General features: G+C 50.6%; 1 protein-coding gene across 4 annotated transcripts in view; it reads left to right on the top strand.

Annotated features, from left to right (window-relative positions):
* Positions 1 to 22,772, top strand: part of TNK1 (tyrosine kinase non receptor 1) — an 84,559-nt gene that overhangs the window by 45,045 nt on the left and 16,742 nt on the right. The window contains exon 1 of one of the 4 annotated variants that reach the window (XM_083185884.1): positions 12,883 to 13,159. The exons of the other annotated variants lie outside the window; for them this stretch is intronic. The gene's annotated coding sequence lies outside the window, so the exon portion shown is untranslated. Of the gene's footprint in view, positions 1 to 12,882; positions 13,160 to 22,772 lie in introns of those variants that run through there. 4 annotated transcript variants of the gene reach the window in all.

Here is a 22,772-nt window from a genome sequence, read left to right as displayed (position 1 = left end):
CAGTAACACTCTGTAATGTGTCAGTAACACTCTGCAATGTGTCAGTAACAGATAGTGCCAGTCCCCGGGTGCGCGGTGTGCGGACATCAGTAACACTCTGTAATGTGTCAGTAACACTCTGTAATGTGTCAGTAACACTCTGCAATGTGTCAGTAACAGATAGTGCCAGTCCCCGGGTGTGCGGTGTGCGGACATCAGTAACACTCTGTAATGTGTCAGTAACACTCTGCAATGTGTCAGTAACAGATAGTGCCAGTCCCCGGGTGCGCGGTGTGCGGACATCAGTAACACTCTGTAATGTGTCAGTAACACTCTGCAATGTGTCAGTAACACTCTGCAATGTGTCAGTAACAGATAGTGCCAGTCCCCGGGTGCGCGGTGTGCGGACATCAGTAACACTCTGTAATGTGTCAGTAACACTTTGCAATGTGTCAGTAACACTCTGTAATGTGTCAGTAACACTCTGTAATGTGTCAGTAACACTCTGTAATGTGTCAGTAACAGATAGTGCCAGTCCCCGGGTGCGCGGTGTGCGGACATCAGTAACACTCTGTAATGTGTCAGTAACACTCTGCAATGTGTCAGTAACAGATAGTACCGGTCCCCAGGTGCGCGGTGTGCGGACATCAGTAACACTCTGTAATGTGTCAGTAACACTCTGCAATGTGTCAGTAACAGATAGTACCGGCCCCCAGGTGCGCGGTGTGCGGACATCAGTAACACTCTGTAATGTGTCAGTAACACTCTGTAATGTGTCAGTAACAGATAGTACCGGTCCCCAGGTGCGCGGTGTGCGGACATCAGTAACACTCTGTAATGTGTCAGTAACAGATAGTACCGGCCCCCAGGTGCGCGGTGTGCGGACATCAGTAACACTCTGTAATGTGTCAGTAACAGATAGTGCCAGTCCCCGGGTGCGCGGTGTGCGGACATCAGTAACACTCTGTAATGTGTCAGTAACAGATAGTGCCAGTCCCCGGGTGCGCGGTGTGCGGACATCAGTAACACTCTGTAATGTGTCAGTAACACTCTGCAATGTGTCAGTAACAGATAGTGCCAGTCCCCGGGTGCGCGGTGTGCGGACATCAGTAACACTCTGTAATGTGTCAGTAACACTCTGCAATGTGTCAGTAACAGATAGTACCGGTCCCCGGGTGCGCTGTGTGCGGACATCAGTAACACTCTGTAATGTGTCAGTAACAGATAGTGCCAGTCCCCGGGTGCGCGGTGTGCGGACATCAGTAACACTCTGTAATGTGTCAGTAACACTCTGTAATGTGTCAGTAACACTCTGCAATGTGTCAGTAACAGATAGTGCCAGTCCCCGGGTGCGCGGTGTGCGGACATCAGTAACACTCTGTAATGTGTCAGTAACACTTTGCAATGTGTCAGTAACAGATAGTGCCAGTCCCCGGGTGCGCGGTGTGCGGACATCAGTAACACTCTGTAATGTGTCAGTAACACTCTGCAATGTGTCAGTAACAGATAGTACCGGTCCCCAGGTGCGCGGTGTGCGGACATCAGTAACACTCTGTAATGTGTCAGTAACACTCTGCAATGTGTCAGTAACAGATAGTACCGGCCCCCAGGTGCGCGGTGTGCGGACATCAGTAACACTCTGTAATGTGTCAGTAACACTCTGTAATGTGTCAGTAACAGATAGTACCGGTCCCCAGGTGCGCGGTGTGCGGACATCAGTAACACTCTGTAATGTGTCAGTAACACTCTGCAATGTGTCAGTAACAGATAGTGCCAGTCCCCGGGTGCGCGGTGTGCGGACATCAGTAACACTCTGTAATGTGTCAGTAACACTCTGTAATGTGTCAGTAACAGATAGTACCGGCCCCCAGGTGCGCGGTGTGCGGACATCAGTAACACTCTGTAATGTGTCAGTAACAGATAGTACCAGTCCCCTGGTGCGCGGTGTGCGGACATCAGTAACACTCTGTAATGTGTCAGTAACACTCTGCAATGTGTCAGTAACAGATAGTGCCAGTCCCCGGGTGCGCGGTGTGCGGACATCAGTAACACTCTGTAATGTGTCAGTAACACTCTGCAATGTGTCCGTAACAGATAGTACCGGTCCCCTGAGGCGCGGTGTGCGGACATCAGTAACACTCTGCAATGTGTCAGTAACAGATAGTGCCAGTCCCCGGGTGCGCGGTGTGCGGACATCAGTAACACTCTGTAATGTGTCAGTAACACTCTGTAATGTGTCAGTAACACTCTGCAATGTGTCAGTAACAGATAGTGCCAGTCCCCGGGTGTGCGGTGTGCGGACATCAGTAACACTCTGTAATGTGTCAGTAACACTCTGCAATGTGTCAGTAACAGATAGTGCCAGTCCCCGGGTGCGCGGTGTGCGGACATCAGTAACACTCTGTAATGTGTCAGTAACACTCTGCAATGTGTCAGTAACAGATAGTGCCAGTCCCCGGGTGCGCGGTGTGCGGACATCAGTAACACTCTGTAATGTGTCAGTAACAGATAGTGCCAGTCCCCGGGTGCGCGGTGTGCGGACATCAGTAACACTCTGTAATGTGTCAGTAACACTCTGCAATGTGTCCGTAACAGATAGTACCGGTCCCCTGAGGCGCGGTGTGCGGACATCAGTAACACTCTGCAATGTGTCAGTAACAGATAGTGCCAGTCCCCGGGTGCGCGGTGTGCGGACATCAGTAACACTCTGTAATGTGTCAGTAACACTCTGTAATATGTCAGTAACACTCTGCAATGTGTCAGTAACAGATAGTGCCAGTCCCCGGGTGTGCGGTGTGCGGACATCAGTAACACTCTGCAATGTGTCAGTAACACTCTGCAATGTGTCAGTAACAGATAGTGCCAGTCCCCGGGTGCGCGGTGTGCGGACATCAGTAACACTCTGTAATGTGTCAGTAACACTCTGCAATGTGTCAGTAACAGATAGTGCCAGTCCCCGGGTGCGCGGTGTGCGGACATCAGTAACACTCTGTAATGTGTCAGTAACAGATAGTGCCAGTCCCCGGGTGCGCGGTGTGCGGACATCAGTAACACTCTGTAATGTGTCAGTAACACTCTGCAATGTGTCAGTAACAGATAGTGCCAGTCCCCGGGTGTGCGGTGTGCGGACATCAGTAACACTCTGTAATGTGTCAGTAACACTCTGCAATGTGTCAGTAACAGATAGTGCCAGTCCCCGGGTGCGCGGTGTGCGGACATCAGTAACACTCTGTAATGTGTCAGTAACACTCTGTAATGTGTCAGTAACACTCTGCAATGTGTCAGTAACAGATAGTGCCAGTCCCCGGGTGTGCGGTGTGCGGACATCAGTAACACTCTGTAATGTGTCAGTAACACTCTGCAATGTGTCAGTAACAGATAGTGCCAGTCCCCGGGTGCGCGGTGTGCGGACATCAGTAACACTCTGTAATGTGTCAGTAACACTCTGCAATGTGTCAGTAACAGATAGTGCCAGTCCCCGGGTGCGCGGTGTGCGGACATCAGTAACACTCTGTAATGTGTCAGTAACACTCTGTAATGTGTCAGTAACACTCTGCAATGTGTCAGTAACAGATAGTGCCAGTCCCCGGGTGCGCGGTGTGCGGACATCAGTAACACTCTGTAATGTGTCAGTAACACTTTGCAATGTGTCAGTAACACTCTGTAATGTGTCAGTAACACTCTGTAATGTGTCAGTAACACTCTGTAATGTGTCAGTAACAGATAGTGCCAGTCCCCGGGTGCGCGGTGTGCGGACATCAGTAACACTCTGTAATGTGTCAGTAACACTCTGCAATGTGTCAGTAACAGATAGTACCGGTCCCCAGGTGCGCGGTGTGCGGACATCAGTAACACTCTGTAATGTGTCAGTAACACTCTGCAATGTGTCAGTAACAGATAGTACCGGCCCCCAGGTGCGCGGTGTGCGGACATCAGTAACACTCTGTAATGTGTCAGTAACACTCTGTAATGTGTCAGTAACAGATAGTACCGGTCCCCAGGTGCGCGGTGTGCGGACATCAGTAACACTCTGTAATGTGTCAGTAACAGATAGTACCGGCCCCCAGGTGCGCGGTGTGCGGACATCAGTAACACTCTGTAATGTGTCAGTAACAGATAGTGCCAGTCCCCGGGTGCGCGGTGTGCGGACATCAGTAACACTCTGTAATGTGTCAGTAACAGATAGTGCCAGTCCCCGGGTGCGCGGTGTGCGGACATCAGTAACACTCTGTAATGTGTCAGTAACACTCCGCAATGTGTCAGTAACAGATAGTGCCAGTCCCCGGGTGCGCGGTGTGCGGACATCAGTAACACTCTGTAATGTGTCAGTAACACTCTGCAATGTGTCAGTAACAGATAGTACCGGTCCCCGGGTGCGCTGTGTGCGGACATCAGTAACACTCTGTAATGTGTCAGTAACAGATAGTGCCAGTCCCCGGGTGCGCGGTGTGCGGACATCAGTAACACTCTGTAATGTGTCAGTAACACTCTGTAATGTGTCAGTAACACTCTGCAATGTGTCAGTAACAGATAGTGCCAGTCCCCGGGTGCGCGGTGTGCGGACATCAGTAACACTCTGTAATGTGTCAGTAACACTTTGCAATGTGTCAGTAACAGATAGTGCCAGTCCCCGGGTGCGCGGTGTGCGGACATCAGTAACACTCTGTAATGTGTCAGTAACACTCTGCAATGTGTCAGTAACAGATAGTACCGGTCCCCAGGTGCGCGGTGTGCGGACATCAGTAACACTCTGTAATGTGTCAGTAACACTCTGCAATGTGTCAGTAAAAGATAGTACCGGTCCCCGGGTGCGCGGTGTGCGGACATCAGTAACACTCTGTAATGTGTCAGTAACACTCTGTAATGTGTCAGTAACAGATAGTACCGGCCCCCAGGTGCGCGGTGTGCGGACATCAGTAACACTCTGTAATGTGTCAGTAACAGATAGTGCCAGTCCCCGGGTGCGCGGTGTGCGGACATCAGTAACACTCTGTAATGTGTCAGTAACACTTTGCAATGTGTCAGTAACACTCTGTAATGTGTCAGTAACAGATAGTGCCAGTCCCCGGGTGCGCGGTGTGCGGACATCAGTAACACTCTGTAATGTGTCAGTAACACTCTGTAATGTGTCAGTAACACTCTGCAATGTGTCAGTAACAGATAGTGCCAGTCCCCGGGTGCGCGGTGTGCGGACATCAGTAACACTCTGTAATGTGTCAGTAACACTCTGCAATGTGTCAGTAACAGATAGTACCGGTCCCCGGGTGCGCTGTGTGCGGACATCAGTAACACTCTGTAATGTGTCAGTAACAGATAGTGCCAGTCCCCGGGTGCGCGGTGTGCGGACATCAGTAACACTCTGTAATGTGTCAGTAACAGATAGTGCCAGTCCCCGGGTGCGCGGTGTGCGGACATCAGTAACACTCTGTAATGTGTCAGTAACACTCTGCAATGTGTCAGTAACAGATAGTGCCAGTCCCCGGGTGCGCGGTGTGCGGACATCAGTAACACTCTGTAATGTGTCAGTAACACTCTGCAATGTGTCAGTAACAGATAGTACCGGTCCCCGGGTGCGCGGTGTGCGGTTTTTAGTAAAACTCTGTAATGTGTCAGTAACACTCTGTAATGTGTCAGTAACAGATAGTACCGGTCCCCGGGTGCGCGGTGTGCGGACATCAGTAACACTCTGTAATGTGTCAGTAACAGATAGTGCCAGTCCCTGGGTGCGCGGTGTGCGGACATCAGTAACACTCTGTAATGTGTCAGTAACACTCTGCAATGTGTCAGTAACAGATAGTGCCAGTCCCCGGGTGCGCGGTGTGCGGACATCAGTAACACTCTGTAATGTGTCAGTAACACTCTGCAATGTGTCAGTAACAGATAGTACCGGTCCCCGGGTGCGCTGTGTGCGGACATCAGTAACACTCTGTAATGTGTCAGTAACAGATAGTGCCAGTCCCCGGGTGCGCGGTGTGCGGACATCAGTAACACTCTGTAATGTGTCAGTAACACTCTGTAATGTGTCAGTAACAGATAGTGTCAGTCCCGGGTGCGCGGTGTGCGGACATCAGTAACACTCTGTAATGTGTCAGTAACACTCTGTAATGTGTCAGTAACAGATAGTGCCAGTCCCCGGGTGCGCGGTGTGCGGACATCAGTAACACTCTGTAATGTGTCAGTAACACTCTGTAATGTGTCAGTAACAGATAGTGCCAGTCCCCGGGTGCGCGGTGTGCGGACATCAGTAACACTCTGCAATGTGTCAGTAACAGATAGTACCGGTCCCCGGGTGCGCGGTGTGCGGACATCAGTAACACTCTGTAATGTGTCAGTAACACTCTGCAATGTGTCAGTAACAGATAGTACCGGTCCCCGGGTGCGCGGTGTGCGGACATCAGTAACACTCTGTAATGTGTCAGTAACAGATAGTGCCAGTCCCCGGGTGCGCGGACATCAGTAACACTCTGTAATGTGTCAGTAACAGATAGTGCCAGTCCCCGGGTGCGCGGTGTGCGGACATCAGTAACACTCTGTAATGTGTCAGTAACAGATAGTGCCAGTCCCCGGGTGCGCGGTGTGCGGACATCAGTAACACTCTGTAATGTGTCAGTAACACTCTGCAATGTGTCAGTAACAGATAGTGCCAGTCCCCGGGTGCGCGGTGTGCGGACATCAGTAACACTCTGCAATGTGTCAGTAACAGATAGTGCCAGTCCCCGGGTGCGCGGTGTGCGGACATCAGTAACACTCTGTAATGTGTCAGTAACACTCTGCAATGTGTCAGTAACAGATAGTGCCAGTCCCCGGGTGCGCGGTGTGCGGACATCAGTAACACTCTGCAATGTGTCAGTAACAGATAGTGCCAGTCCCCGGGTGCGCGGTGTGCGGACATCAGTAACACTCTGCAATGTGTCAGTAACACTCTGCAATGTGTCAGTAACAGATAGTGCCAGTCCCCGGGTGCGCGGTGTGCGGACATCAGTAACACTCTGTAATGTGTCAGTAACACTCTGCAATGTGTCAGTAACAGATATTGCCAGTCCCCGGGTGCGCGGTGTGCGGACATCAGTAACACTCTGTAATGTGTCAGTAACAGATAGTGCCAGTCCCCGGGTGCGCGGTGTGCGGACTTCAGTAACACTCTGTAATGTGTCAGTAACACTCTGCAATGTGTCAGTAACAGATAGTGCCAGTCCCCGGGTGCGCGGTGTGCGGACATCAGTAACACTCTGTAATGTGTCAGTAACACTCTGCAATGTGTCAGTAACAGATAGTGCCAGTCCCCGGGTGCGCGGTGTGCGGATATCAGTAACACTCTGTAATGTGTCAGTAACAGATAGTGCCAGTCCCCGGGTGCGCGGTGTGCGGACATCAGTAACACTCTGTAATGTGTCAGTAACACTCTGTAATGTGTCAGTAACAGATAGTACCGGTCCCCGGGTGCGCGGACATCAGTAACACTCTGTAATGTGTCAGTAACACTCTGCAATGTGTCAGTAACAGATAGTGCCAGTCCCCGGGTGCGCGGTGTGCGTACATCAGTAACACTCTGTAATGTGTCAGTAACACTCTGCAATGTGTCAGTAACAGATAGTGCCAGTCCCCGGGTGCGCGGTGTGCGTACATCAGTAACACTCTGTAATATGTCAGTAACACTCTGTAATATGTCAGTAACAGATAGTGCCAGTCCCCGGGTGCGCGGTGTGCGTACATCAGTAACACTCTGTAATGTGTCAGTAACACTCTGCAATGTGTCAGTAACAGATAGTGCCAGTCCCCGGGTGCGCGGTGTGCGGACATCAGTAACACTCTGCAATGTGTCAGTAACAGATAGTACCGGTCCCCGGGTGCGCGGTGTGCGTACATCAGTAACACTCTGCAATGTGTCAGTAACACTCTGCAATGTGTCAGTAACAGATAGTACCGGTCCCCGGGTGCGCGGTGTGCGGACATCAGTAACACTCTGTAATGTGTCAGTAACACTCTGCAATGTGTCAGTAACAGATAGTGCCAGTCCCCGGGTGCGCGGTGTGCGGACATCAGTAACACTCTGTAATGTGTCAGTAACACTCTGCAATGTGTCAGTAACAGATAGTGCCAGTCCCCGGGTGCTCGGTGTGCGGACATCAGTAACACTCTGCAATGTGTCAGTAACACTCTGCAATGTGTCAGTAACAGATAGTGCCAGTCCCCGGGTGCGCGGTGTGCGGACATCAGTAACACTCTGTAATGTGTCAGTAACACTCTGCAATGTGTCAGTAACAGATAGTGCCAGTCCCCGGGTGCGCGGTGTGCGGACATCAGTAACACTCTGCAATGTGTCAGTAACAGATAGTACCGGTCCCCGGGTGCGCGGTGTGCGTACATCAGTAACACTCTGCAATGTGTCAGTAACACTCTGCAATGTGTCAGTAACAGATAGTACCGGTCCCCGGGTGCGCGGTGTGCGGACATCAGTAACACTCTGTAATGTGTCAGTAACACTCTGCAATGTGTCAGTAACAGATAGTGCCAGTCCCCGGGTGCGCGGTGTGCGGACATCAGTAACACTCTGTAATGTGTCAGTAACACTCTGCAATGTGTCAGTAACAGATAGTGCCAGTCCCCGGGTGCTCGGTGTGCGGACATCAGTAACACTCTGCAATGTGTCAGTAACACTCTGCAATGTGTCAGTAACAGATAGTGCCAGTCCCCGGGTGCGCGGTGTGCGGACATCAGTAACACTCTGTAATGTGTCAGTAACACTCTGCAATGTGTCAGTAACAGATAGTGCCAGTCCCCGGGTGCGCGGTGTGCGGACATCAGTAACACTCTGTAATGTGTCAGTAACACTCTGCAATGTGTCAGTAACAGATAGTGCCAGTCCCCGGGAGCGCGGTGTGCGGACATCAGTAACACTCTGTAATGTGTCAGTAACACTCTGTAATGTGTCAGTAACAGATAGTGCCAGTGCGCGGTGTGCGGACATCAGTAACACTCTGTAATGTGTCAGTAACACTCTGTAATGTGTCAGTAACAGATAGTGCCAGTCCCTGGGTGCGCGGTGTGCGGACATCAGTAACACTCTGTAATGTGTCAGTAACACTCTGCAATGTGTCAGTAACAGATAGTGCCAGTCCCTGGGTGCGCGGTGTGCGGACATCAGTAACACTCTGTAATGTGTCAGTAACACTCTGTAATGTGTCAGTAACAGATAGTACCGGTCCCCGGGTGCGCGGTGTGCGGACATCAGTAACACTCTGTAATGTGTCAGTAACACTCTGTAATGTGTCAGTAACAGATAGTACCGGTCCCCGGGTGCGCGGTGTGCGGACATCAGTAACACTCTGTAATGTGTCAGTAACACTCTGCAATGTGTCAGTAACAGATAGTGCCAGTCCCCGGGTGCGCGGTGTGCGGACATCAGTAACTCTCTGTAATGTGTCAGTAACACTCTGTAATGTGTCAGTAACAGATAGTGCCAGTCCCCGGGTGCGCGGTGTGCGGACATCAGTAACACTCTGTAATGTGTCAGTAACACTCTGCAATGTGTCAGTAACAGATAGTGCCAGTCCCCGGGTGCGCGGTGTGCGGACATCAGTAACACTCTCTAATGTGTCAGTAATACTCTGCAATGTGTCAGTAACAGATAGTACCGGTCCCCGGGTGCGCGGTGTGCGGACATCAGTAACACTCTGTAATGTGTCAGTAACACTCTGTAATGTGTCAGTAACAGATAGTGCCAGTCCCCGGGTGCGCGGTGTGCGGACATCAGTAACACTCTGTAATGTGTCAGTAACACTCTGTAATGTGTCAGTAACAGATAGTGCCAGTCCCCGGGTGCGCGGTGTGCGGACATCAGTAACACTCTGTAATGTGTCAGTAACACTCTGCAATGTGTCAGTAACAGATAGTGCCAGTCCCCGGGTGCGCGGTGTGCGGACATCAGTAACACTCTGCAATGTGTCAGTAACACTCTGTAATGTGTCAGTAACAGATAGTGCCAGTCCCCGGGTGCGCGGTGTGCGGACATCAGTAACACTCTGTAATGTGTCAGTAACACTCTGTAATGTGTCAGTAACAGATAGTGCCAGTCCCCGGGTGCGCGGTGTGCGGACATCAGTAACACTCTGTAATGTGTCAGTAACACTCTGCAATGTGTCAGTAACAGATAGTACCAGTCCCCGGGTGCGCGGTGTGCGGACATCAGTAACACTCTGTAATGTGTCAGTAACACTCTGCAATGTGTCAGTAACAGATAGTACCGGTCCCCGGGTGCGCGGTGTGCGGACATCAGTAACACTCTGTAATGTGTCAGTAACACTCTGCAATGTGTCAGTAACAGATAGTACCAGTCCCCGGGTGCGCGGTGTGCGGACATCAGTAACACTCTGTAATGTGTCAGTAACACTCTGTAATGTGTCAGTAACAGATAGTACCGGTCCCTGGGACACACAATAACACGCTGTCACACTTCCTCCCCGCATACTGTCGGTGGTACATATTTGTGTAGATTTCCCCACATCAGACATCGTGTCCTCCGCGCTGGTAGGAAGTGTCTCTTGTGACTGGGACCAGTACACACGTGGAGAGACTCACCGAGGGCAGAGCCACATGTGCCATCCCGGGCACGCTGCCAGGCCCACCCACCAGACGCGGGGTGTGGCACACACTAATCCTCACTCCTACTATATATTTATAGCTGAGGCGCTGCTGCGATCACGGTTACACCATGCATGTCATTACACAGCCTGCAATACACATGTGCAGGTGCCTTCTACATACATGTGCACGTGTAATGCAGGTCATACGTGCTGAATATTAGGATAGATCTTAGATTAGGTGGAGGCATGTGCTGGATATACGGCGTATACAGCACAAGATTCATCATCCTGTCCTTTCTACAGAATAGGTGATAAGTAACATTTTATCAAGTGTCGCACATGACGACGGTCACACATGACGACGGTCACACATGATAACGGTCACACATGAGGCGGTATCTCGTGTATCTCTCACGCACCTCTTAAGGCCCCCATACACTAGCCGATTTTGGTCAGATTTCGGCCAGATCAGTCGGATCTGGCCAAAATCGGACCAAAATCGGCTACTTTTGATGTCCCCTCAGATCCGATGCGCGGTCCGTGCGCATCGGATCTGCGTCGGGTGGTCGGACCTGCTGCACGTCCGACCACCCGACTTGGGACCTAGTGGGGCGGCGCGGCGGTGGAGAGAGTAGGGGGGGCTGGGGACGCTGCGGGGGACACAGGCGGCATAGAGCCGGGCAGGGGGAGCCGGGAGCTGTCAGCACTGAATAAAAAAAAAAAGCCCATACAATGAATGGGCGGCCTGTGATTGGCTGAGCGCTCTCTCAGCCAGTCAGCAATTGGCTGAGAGAGCGCTCAGCCAATCACAGGCTGCCCATTCATTGTATAGGCTTTTTTTTCTAGCACTGACAGCTCCCGGCTCCCTCTGCCCGGCTCTATGCCGCCTGCGTCCCCCGCAGCGTCCCCAGCCCCCCCTGCTCCCACCAGCAGCCCTGCTCTGTAGCCCCCCCCCCCCCCCCCCCCCCTGCTCCCCGGGTTTTTTACATGTGATAAATCGAGACGATTTATCACATGTAAAAAATGGCACATCAAGTGCCAATCTAATCAAGCTTCCCCGGGGAGCAGCCGGGGAAGCTCAGGGGGAAGTCGGGGGCGACTTGTCCTTAAGCCTTGGCTGGCTATAGAAATCTGGCTTTAGAAATTTTGTCAGAATTCAAAGTAGGAAGATTCTAAGTAGGAATATACAACCGCATACTGTCAGCCTAGACTTTTATTCTTGTCCCTCTTCTTCTCTATCTCTATACGTCCTCTCTGGGTGAGCTTATTTGCTCACTTAACTTCCACTATCACCTCTATGCCGATAATACTGTAATCTACCTCTCCTGATCTCTCTCCCTCTGTCCTCACTCATATCTCCATCTGTCTCTCTGCTGTCTACTCCTGGATGACCCAGCGCTTTTTTAGACTTAAAATATTAAAGACTAAGCTGACCTCTTCCCACCCTCCTGCATAAAACCTGACAATCTCTCAACCTAACCTGTTTAAGCTCACTTCTCCCCCTTCTGTGTCACCCCTGTCTGTCTTACCCTCCCCTTTATTATTATTATTATTATTATAATTTTATTTATAAGGCGCCACAAGTGTTTCGCAGCGCCGTACAAAGGAACAATACAGGGAGATAAAACTTGGCATAACATTGAATAAATAACAAAAATACAGTACAAATAAAGAGCACCACAGATCAATACACATTACAGCTTGGATATAAGTAGTGAGGACCCAATCAACATACAACTAGAGGCTAGAAGCCAATGATGGAGATGAGTATGCAGACGAAGATGGTCACTGAGTGTTGGAGTATAGGAGAGCTGTGAGTGACATGTGAAGAGAAGTGGGCTTTGACAACAGGAGGGAAGAGGGCCCTGCTCGGAGGAGCTTACAATCTAGTAGGAAGGGGAGACAGACCGATTACAAGAGGTGCAAGCGAGTGGGTGGTGGTTAGATAGCAGGATGTAAACAGGCAAGGGGTCGGAGAACCATCTGGTTTATGCAGTGGAAGGGTACGCTTTGATGAATAGGTGAGTTTTCAGTGCCCGATTGAAGCTTTGCAAGGTCGGGGAGAGTCTAATGGAGCGAGGGAGTGCGTTCCACTGAAGGGGTGCAGCACGGGCAAAGTCCTGTACTCTAGCATGGGAAGCAGTGATCAGGGTGGAGGAGAGACGCAGGGCCGCCGAGAGGCAGGGGGGGCGGGTACATTTTACCTGGGCCCGGGCCTGTCAGGGGGGCCCGGGCCAGGGGATAGTCACACTTACAATTTTTTTTAATGGCAGCGGTGTAGCAGCAGCGTGGGCGGGAGAAGGGTTGGTGGCGGCTGGCCGGTGAGAGCGGATCAGCAGCGGCAGCCTGTGTCACTTTCACTCACTGTGTGTGGAGTGTGCTGCAGTCTGCAGACAGTGACAGAGGCCCCATCCACTCCACTGCTGCGGAGCGTCTGCAGAGAAACTCTGTGTGTCTGCAGACTGCAGCTGCTTTCACAACACTTGATGTGAGAGCGAGGGGAAGGTCAAAGGTCAGGTGCACGAAGCGCGGCATGTGTCAGGGAGGCTGTAGCCGGAAGAGATCCTGAATCTACTGTCTCACTCGAGTCCTGCCCTGTAAGTGCAATTCTTTTCTGCCCTGCCTGTCAATACTAAATTGTTCTCCATATATATGTATATATGTGCCTTCATCATTGGATCATCAATATATAGATATATATCTATAGATATATATCTATATATATATAGATATACAGTATATCTATATATATCAATATATCTCAAATTATATATATCTATAGATATATATCTATAGATATAGATATATATCTATATATTGATAATTCAATGAAGAAAGCACACTAGCAATTATGCAGAAATGACTGTATTAGCACCTAGCACTTGCAGGGTCTCCCCCGTCCTCAGGGCGATACAGCATAAATACTGTATACACTCAAAAAGACATTACATTTCCCATATAAATACCCGCACTGTAGTCTCCGCTGGGCACCTGGGTCCATCATACTAAAAGTACTTGGCACCATACTTCCCGTATCGCGCACAGTAGGAAGTCAGGGCACACTCGCATTCATTCCACTGCTCCCCCTCCGCGTTCCACTGGCTGGCAGTACCCAGCTCATGACAGGCGGATCCACGGCACCCAGCTGTAACAGAAGAGGTGATTTTAAACCCCATTGAATGAGTGCCGTGGATCCACTTTTATGATGTAGCTTGGTACTGCCGGCCTGTGGAACGCGGAGGGTGATCAGTGGAACTCGGGTGAGTGTGTCCTTACTTCCTATTGGAAGTACGGTGCAAAGCACTTCCGGTAGGTCGGACCCGGGAGCCTGGCGGGGATGGAGAGATGGGACTACAGTGGGGGTATTTATAGGGGTAAGTGAATATCTTTTTGTGTGTATATTTATTCTGTATCGCCCTGAGGACAAGAGAGACCCTGAAAGGCGCTGGCTAGGCGCTAATACAGTAATTTCTGCATAATTCCTTGTGTGCCAGTGCCTCCTTCATTGGATTACCTGTACAGACTTCTGTAGTACACCTGTTCCACTACCTTGGAAAGGTGGAGTGCCGACATAATAGTGGACTCACTCAGGACAAAATATGCGCTGACACTTGGAGACTACGAGAATACGTCTCCAAGTGTCAGCGCATATTTTGTCCTGAGTGCAAACAGCGTCCTACAGCGTATGCAAATTGTTTTAGTGAGGGCACCGGAATCGCTGTTAATTTTGTTGGGAGTGCCGGGCCACCCACACACTATATATATATATATAGATATATATATATATATATATATCTATAAATATATATATATATATATCCAGTATATGATATAAAGCAAAGGCAAAGGCATTTTGTATAGTTTTGTAGGCTGCACAAAAATCTACAGTAAAAAGGATCTGTATGTATATATGCTGTATATACAAATATAAAATATTTCCATCCAAAGACAGCAGCAATAAGGGACATTTTTAAAGAAGTCTGACCGAGTGCTGCCATCTTTGGAGGATTTTATATATATATATATATATATATATATATATATATATATATATATATATATATATATATATATATATATATATATATATATATATATATATATATATATATATATATATATGTGTGTGTGTGTTCTCTGAAGCACCTTGATAAAGGAGCCTTGTGGCTTTGAAACTGTTGGTGGCCTGCTGTGTCTTCATTCTGAGTGCCGCCGCATCCCCTTAAGCCAGTGGTAGCCAACCACGGTCCTCGAGAGCTACCAACAGTGCCCATTTTCCAGACAACCTAGCTGCTGCAAAGGTGCACTCATTACTAGCTGAAACATTTTAAAAGATCCACAGGTGGAGGTAAGTAAGTACTTCACTTGTGATTCTGTGAGGAGAGCTGGAAAACATTAACTGTTGGTAGCTCTCGAGGACTGGAGTTGGCTACCCCAGCCTTAAGATAGATAGAGATATATATATATATATATATATATATATATATATATATATATATATATATATATATATATATATATATATATTACTTATGACCCAGCTGCTGGGAGGCATGCATGCCACACTTCTGTGAGTGGGTTCTTCTCATGTGCTAAACACGCCCTTAACATGCCGTGGTCACAACCCCCCCCCCCCATGGGGGCCCCTGGAAGTTGATGTACCGGGGCCCAGGATTTCTCTTGGCAGCCCTGGAGAGACGACAGTCGTCAGCTGACCGTAGAGGGCGGGAGGGTGTATGAATGGAGAGGAGGTTAGAGATATATGGAGCAATGGAATTAGAGATGGCCCTGTATGTGAGTGTGAGGTGTTTGAAGAGGATTCTGTAGGGGAATGGAAGCCAGTGCAGATTTTGTTGAAGGGGAGTGGCAGAGTTAGAGCGGCGGGAGAGGAAGATGAGCCTGGCTGCAGCATTGAGGACAGATTGGAGAGGAGCCAGTTGGGATCGAGCGAGTCCGGTGAGGAGAACATTGCAGTAGTCAAGCCGTGAGATGACCAATGAGTGGATGATCAGCTTAGTTGCACTCTGTGAGAGAAAGGGCCTGATGCGAGCAATGTTGCGTAACTGGAACCAGCAAGAATGTAAGAGAATGTAAGCTCTCACGAGCAGGGCCCTCTCTCCTCCATGTGCCTTTCTTAGAATATATAAACCTCTGCCACCCTGATGATTGCTTCAGTGTCCTGTCCCCTGGTGCAACTATCCATATTAACCATGTACTTGTCCTAAACTGTCTTGTACTGTAATTTGTTATGTGTTTTTGATTATAACTATGCTCTGTAAAGCGCTGCGGAATTTGTGTGCGCTATATAAGAAACTGTTAATAAAATCCCTCACCAGGTAACTGACCCTAAGGGAGTCCTGTCCCTCACCACGTAACTGACCCTAAGGGAGTCCTGGCCCTCACCACGTAACTGACCCTAAGGGAGTCCTGGCCCTCACCACATAACTGACCCTAAGGGAGTCCTGGCCCTCACCACGTAACTGACCCTAAGGGAGTCCTGGCAATCACCACGTAACTGACCCTAAGGGAGTCCTGGCCCTCACCACGTAACTGACCCTAAGGGAGTCCTGGCCCTCACCACGTAACTGACCCTAAGGGAGTCCTGGCCCTCACCACGTAACTGACCCTAAGGGAGTCCTGGCAATCACCACGTAACTGACCCTAAGGGAGTCCTGGCCCTCACCACATAACTGACCCTAAGGGAGTCCTGGCCCTCACCACGTAACTGACCCTAAGGGAGTCCTGGCCCTCACCACGTAACTGACCCTAAGGGAGTCCTGGCCCTCACACGTAACTGACCCTAAGGGAGTCCTGGCCCTCACCACGTAACTGACCCTAAGGGAGTCCTGGCCCTCACCACGTAACTGACCCTAAGGGAGTCCTGGCCCTCACCACGTAACTGACCCTAAGGGAGTCCTGGCCCTCACCACGTAACTGACCCTAAGGGAGTCCTGGCCCTCACCACGTAACTGACCCTAAGGGAGTCCTGGCCCTCACCACGTAACTGACCCTAAGGGAGTCCTGGCCCTCACCACGTAACTGACCCTAAGGGAGTCCTGGCCCTCACCACGTAACTGACCCTAAGGGAGTCCTGGCCCTCACCACGTAACTGACCCTAAGGGAGTCCTGGCCCTCACCACGTAACTGACCCTAAGGGAGTCCTGGCCCTCACCACATAACTGACCCTAAGGGAGTCCTGTCCCTCACCACGTAACTGACCCTAAGGGAATCCTGGCCCTCACCACGTAACTGACCCTAAGGGAGTCCTGGCCCTCACCACGTAACTGACCCTAAGGGAATCCTGGCCCTCACCACGTAACTGACCCTAAGGGAGTCCTGGCCCTCACCACATAACTGACCCTAAGGGAGTCCTGGCCCTCACCACGTAACTGACCCTAAGGGAGTCCTGGCCCTCACCACGTAACTGACCCTAAGGGAGTCCTGGCCCTCACCACATAACTGACCCTAAGGGAGTCCTGGCCCTCACCACGCAACTGACCCTAAGGGAGTCCTGGCCCTCACCACATAACTGACCCTAAGGGAGTCCTGGGCCTCACCACATAACTGACCCTAAGGGAGTCCTGGCCCTCACCACGTAACTGACCCTAAGGGAGTCCTGGCCCTCACCACATAACTGACCCTAAGGGAGTCCTGGCCCTCACCACATAACTGACCCTAAGGGTGTCCTGGCCCTCACCACATAACTGACCCTAAGGGTGTCCTGGCCCTCACCACGTAACTGACCCTAAGGGAGTCCTGGCCCTCACCACGTAACTGACCCTAAGGGAGTCCTGGCCCTCACCACGCGACTGACCCTAAGGGAGTCCTGGCCCTCACCACATAACTGACCCTAAGGGAGTCCTGGCCCTCACCACGTAACTGACCCTAAGGGAGTCCTGGCCCTCACCACGTAACTGACCCTAAGGGAGTCCTGGCCCTCACTACGTAACTGACCCTAAGGGAGTCCTGGCCCTCACCACGTAACTGACCCTAAGGGAGTCCTGGCCCTCACACGTAACTGACCATAAGGGAGTCCTGGCCCTCACCACGGAACTGACCCTAAGGGAGTCCTGGCCCTCACCACGTAACTGACCCTAAGGGAGTCCTGGCCCTCACCACATAACTGACCCTAAGGGAGTCCTGGCCCTCACCACATAACTGACCCTAAGGGTGTCCTGGCCCTCACCACATAACTGACCCTAAGGGTGTCCTGGCCCTCACCACGTAACTGACCCTAAGGGAGTCCTGGCCCTCACCACGTAACTGACCCTAAGGGAGTCCTGGCCCTCACCACGCGACTGACCCTAAGGGAGTCCTGGCCCTCACCACATAACTGACCCTAAGGGAGTCCTGGCCCTCACCACGTAACTGACCCTAAGGGAGTCCTGGCCCTCACCACGTAACTGACCCTAAGGAAGTCCTGGCCCTCACCACATAACTGACCCTAAGGGAGTCCTGGCCCTCACCACGTAACTGACCCTAAGGGAGTCCTGGCCCTCACACGTAACTGACCATAAGGGAGTCCTGGCCCTCACCACGGAACTGACCCTAAGGGAGTCCTGGCCCTCACCACGTAACTGACCCTAAGGGAGTCCTGGCCCTCACCACATAACTGACCCTAAGGGAGTCCTGGCCCTCACCACGCGACTGACCCTAAGGGAGTCCTGGCCCTCACCACATAACTGACCCTAAGGGAGTCCTGGCCCTCACCACATAACTGACCCTAAGGGTGTCCTGGCCCTCACCACATAACTGACCCTAAGGGAGTCCTGGCCCTCACCACGTAACTGACCCTAAGGGAGTCCTGGCCCTCACCACGTAACTGACCCTAAGGGAGTCCTGGCCCTCACCACGTAACTGACCCTAAGGGAGTCCTGGCCCTCACCACATAACTGACCCTAAGGGTGTCCTGGCCCTCACCACATAACTGACCCTAAGGGTGTCCTGGCCCTCACCACGTAACTGACCCTAAGGGAGTCCTGGCCCTCACCAGGTAACTGACCCTAAGGATGTCCTGGCCCTCACCACGTAACTGACCCTAAGGGAGTCCTGGCCCTCACCACGTAACTGACCCTAAGGGAGTCCTGGCCCTCACCACGTAACTGACCCTGTCTGAAAAGGGGGTGGGTGTATGCAAATGAGGGCGCGGCTTATGCTAATTAGCCGCAACCTCATTTTCATGTGAGAATAGACGCTGTGCGCATGCAGGACTCCTGTAGGATGTGTATAGGACTGCTGTAAGGACTGCTGTAGGATGTGTATAGGACTGCTGTAGGGACTGCTGTAGGATGTGTATAGGACTGCTGTAGGGACTGCTTTAGGATGTGTATAGCACTGCTGTAGGGACTCCTGTAGGATGTGTATAGGACTGCTGTAGGGACTCCTGTAGGATGTGTATAGGACTCCTGTAGGATGTGTATAGGACTCCTGTAGGATGTGTATAGGACTCCTGTAGGATGTGTATAGGACTGCTGTAGGGACTCCTGTAGGATGTGTATAGGACTTCTGTCGGATGTGTATAGGACTGCTGTAGGATGTGTATAGGGCTTCTGTAGGGACTGCTGTAGGATGTGTATAGGACTTCTGTAGGATGTGTTTAGGGCTTCTGTAGGGACTGCTGTAGGATGTGTATAGGACTGCTGTAGGGACTCCTGTAGGATGTGTATAGGACTTCTGTCGGATGTGTATAGGACTGCTGTAGGATGTGTATAGGACTGCTGTAGGGACTGCTGTAGGATGTGTATAGGACTTCTGTAGGATGTGTATAGGGCTTCTGTAGGGACTCCTGTAGGATGTGTATAGGACTCCTGTAGGATGTGTATAGGACTGCTGTAGGGACTGCTGTAGGATGTGTATAGGACTGCTGTAGGGACTCCTGTAGGAGGTGTTTAGGACTGCTGTAGGGACTGCTGTAGGATGTGTATAGGACTGCTGTAGGGACTCCTGTAGGAGGTGTTTAGGACTGCTGTAGGGACTGCTGTAGGATGTGTATATGACTCCTGTCGGATGTGTAGAGGACTGCTGTAGGGACTCCTGTAGGATGTGTATAGGACTCCTGTAGGATGTGTATAGGACTGCTGTAGGATGTGTATAGGACTGCTGTAGGGACTCCTGTAGGATGTGTATAGGACTCCTGTAGGATGTGTATAGGACTGCTGTAGGGACTCCTGTAGGATGTGTATATGACTGCTGAAGGGACTACTGTAGGATGTGTATAGGACTGCTGTAGGGACTGCTGTAGGATGTGTATAGGACTGCTGTAGGGACTCCTGTAGGAGGTGTTTAGGACTGCTGTAGGGACTGCTGTAGGATGTGTATAGGACTGCTGTAGGGACTCCTGTAGGAGGTGTTTAGGACTGCTGTAGGGACTGCTGTAGGATGTGTATAGGACTCCTGTCGGATGTGTAGAGGACTGCTGTAGGGACTCCTGTAGGATGTGTATAGGACTCCTGTAGGATGTGTATAGGACTCCTGTCGGATGTGTAGAGGACTGCTGTAGGGACTCCTGTAGGATGTGTATAGGACTGCTGTAGGGACTCCTGTAGGATGTGTATAGGACTGCTGTATTGACTCCTGTAGGATGTGTATAGGACTGCTGTAGGGACTCCTGTAGGATGTGTATAGGACTGATGTAGGGACTCCTGTAGGATGTGTATAGGACTGCTGTAGGGACTCCTGTAGGATGTGTATAGGACTACTGTAGGGACTCCTGTAGGATGTGTATAGGACTGCTGTAGGATGTGTATAGGACTGCTGTAGGGACTCCTGTAGGATGTGTATAGGACTCCTGTAGGATGTGTATAGGACTGCTGTAGGGACTACTGTAGGATGTGTATAGGACTGCTGTAGGATGTGTATAGGACTGCTGTAGGATGTGTATAGGACTGCTGTAGGATGTGTATAGGACTCCTGTAGGATGTGTATAGGACTGCTGTAGGATGTGTATAGGACTGCTGTAGGATGTGTATAGGACTGCTGTAGGATGTGTATAGCACTGCTGTAGGGACTCCTAGTAGGATGTGTATAGGACTCCTGTAGGATGTGTATAGGACTGCTGTAGGGACTCCTGTAGGATGTGTATAGGACTCCTGTAGGATGTGTATAGGACTCCTGTAGGATGTGTATAGGACTGCTGTAGGGACTACTGTAGGATGTGTATAGGACTGCTGTAGGGACTCCTGTAGGATGTGTATAGGACTGCTGTAGGGACTACTGTAGGATGTGTATAGGACTGATGTTGGGACTCCTGTAGGATGTGTATAGGACTGCTGTAGGGACTGCTGTAGGGACTACTGTAGGATGTGTATAGGACTGCTGTAGGATGTGTATAGGACTGCTGTAGGATGTGTATAGGACTACTGTAGGATGTGTATAGGACTGCTGTAGGATGTGTATAGGACTGCTGTAGGATGTGTATAGGACTGCTGTAGGATGTGTATAGCACTGCTGTAGGGACTCCTAGTAGGATGTGTATAGGACTCCTGTAGGATGTGTATAGGACTGCTGTAGGGACTCCTGTAGGATGTGTATAGGACTCCTGTAGGATGTGTATAGGACTCCTGTAGGATGTGTATAGGACTGCTGTAGGGACTACTGTAGGATGTGTATAGGACTGCTGTAGGGACTCCTGTAGGATGTGTATAGGACTGCTGTAGGGACTACTGTAGGATGTGTATAGGACTGATGTTGGGACTCCTGTAGGATGTGTATAGGACTGCTGTAGGGACTCCTGTAGGATGTGTATAGGACTGCTGTAGGGACTCCTGTAGGATGTGTATAGGACTGCTGTAGGGACTCCTGTAGGATGTGTATAGGACTGCTGTAGGGACTGCTGTAGGATGTGCATAGGACTGCTGTAGGGACTCCTGTAGGATGTGTATAGGACTGCTGTAGGGACTGCTGTAGGATGTGTATAGGACTGCTGTAGGGAACCTCTTTTGATCCCCCTATCCTGCCTCCGTTCCCCTCTGTTCCTACTTATCCTATTGTATTTCGTTCGTCCACCCACCTATTTTTAGTCTGATAACTCTTATGAGCAGGGCCCTCCTTCCTCACGTACTCACCCTACCTCTTTACCTCACCTGTGCTCCTGTCCTGTTCTTCCCTTCCTCTACTTCATCTTCAGTCTCCTTGACAATTTTGACACCTACTTCTGAACTGATGCTGATTTTAGTTCTACCAGCTATACCCCTATTTATACTGTATTTTATCACCACACCCTGTACGTTACCTTGTCATTTGTTTTTTGTTTGCTATGTACGGCGCTGCGGACACTTTGCGGCGCCTTATAAATAAACGTACTACTACTACTATAGGACTGCTGTAGGGACTCCTGTAGGATGTGTATAGGGCTTCTGTAGGGACTGCTGTAGGATGTGTATAGGACTGCTGTAGGGACTGCTGTAGGATGTGCATAGGACTGCTGTAGGGACTGCTGTAGGATGTGTATAGGACTGCTGTAGGATGTGTATAGGACTGCTGTAGGGACTCCTGTAGGATGTGTATAGGACTGCTGTAGGGACTCCTGTAGGATGTGTATAGGACTGCTGTAGGGACTCCTGTAGGATGTGTATAGGACTGCTGTAGGGACTCCTGTAGGATGTGTATAGGACTACTGTAGGGACTCCTGTAGGATATGTTCAGGACTCCTGTAGGATGTGTATAGGACTGATGTAGGGACTCCTGTAGGATGTGTATAGGACTGATGTAGGGACTCGTGTAGGATGTGTATAGGACTGCTGTAGGGACTCCTGTAGGATGTGTATAGGACTGATGTAGGGACTCCTGTAGGATGTGTATAGGACTGCTGTAGGGACTCCTGTAGGATGTGTATAGGACTACTGTAGGGACTCCTGTAGGATATGTTCAGGACTCCTGTAGGATGTGTATAGGACTGCTGTAGGGACTCCTGTAGGATGTGTATAGGACTGATGTAGGGACTCCTGTAGGATGTGTATAGGACTGATGTAGGGACTCCTGTAGGATGTGTATAGGACTGCTGTAGGGACTCCTGTAGGATGTGTATAGGACTGATGTAGGGACTCCTGTAGGATGTGTATAGGACTGCTGTATTGACTCCTGTAGGATGTGTATAGGACTGCTGTAGGGACTCCTGTAGTATATGTTCAGGACTGCTGTAGGATGTGTATAGGACTGCTGTAGGGACTCCTGTAAGATGTGTATAGGACTCCTGTAGGATGTGTATAGGAC

The sequence above is a fragment of the Crinia signifera genome, chromosome 4 (genome assembly GCF_055691185.1).
Source record: "Crinia signifera chromosome 4, ASM5569118v1, whole genome shotgun sequence".
NCBI classification, from domain to species: Eukaryota; Metazoa; Chordata; class Amphibia; order Anura; family Myobatrachidae; genus Crinia; species Crinia signifera.
Note: the sequence above shows the minus strand (reverse complement) of the source record. Positions and strands in the feature narration are given on the sequence as shown.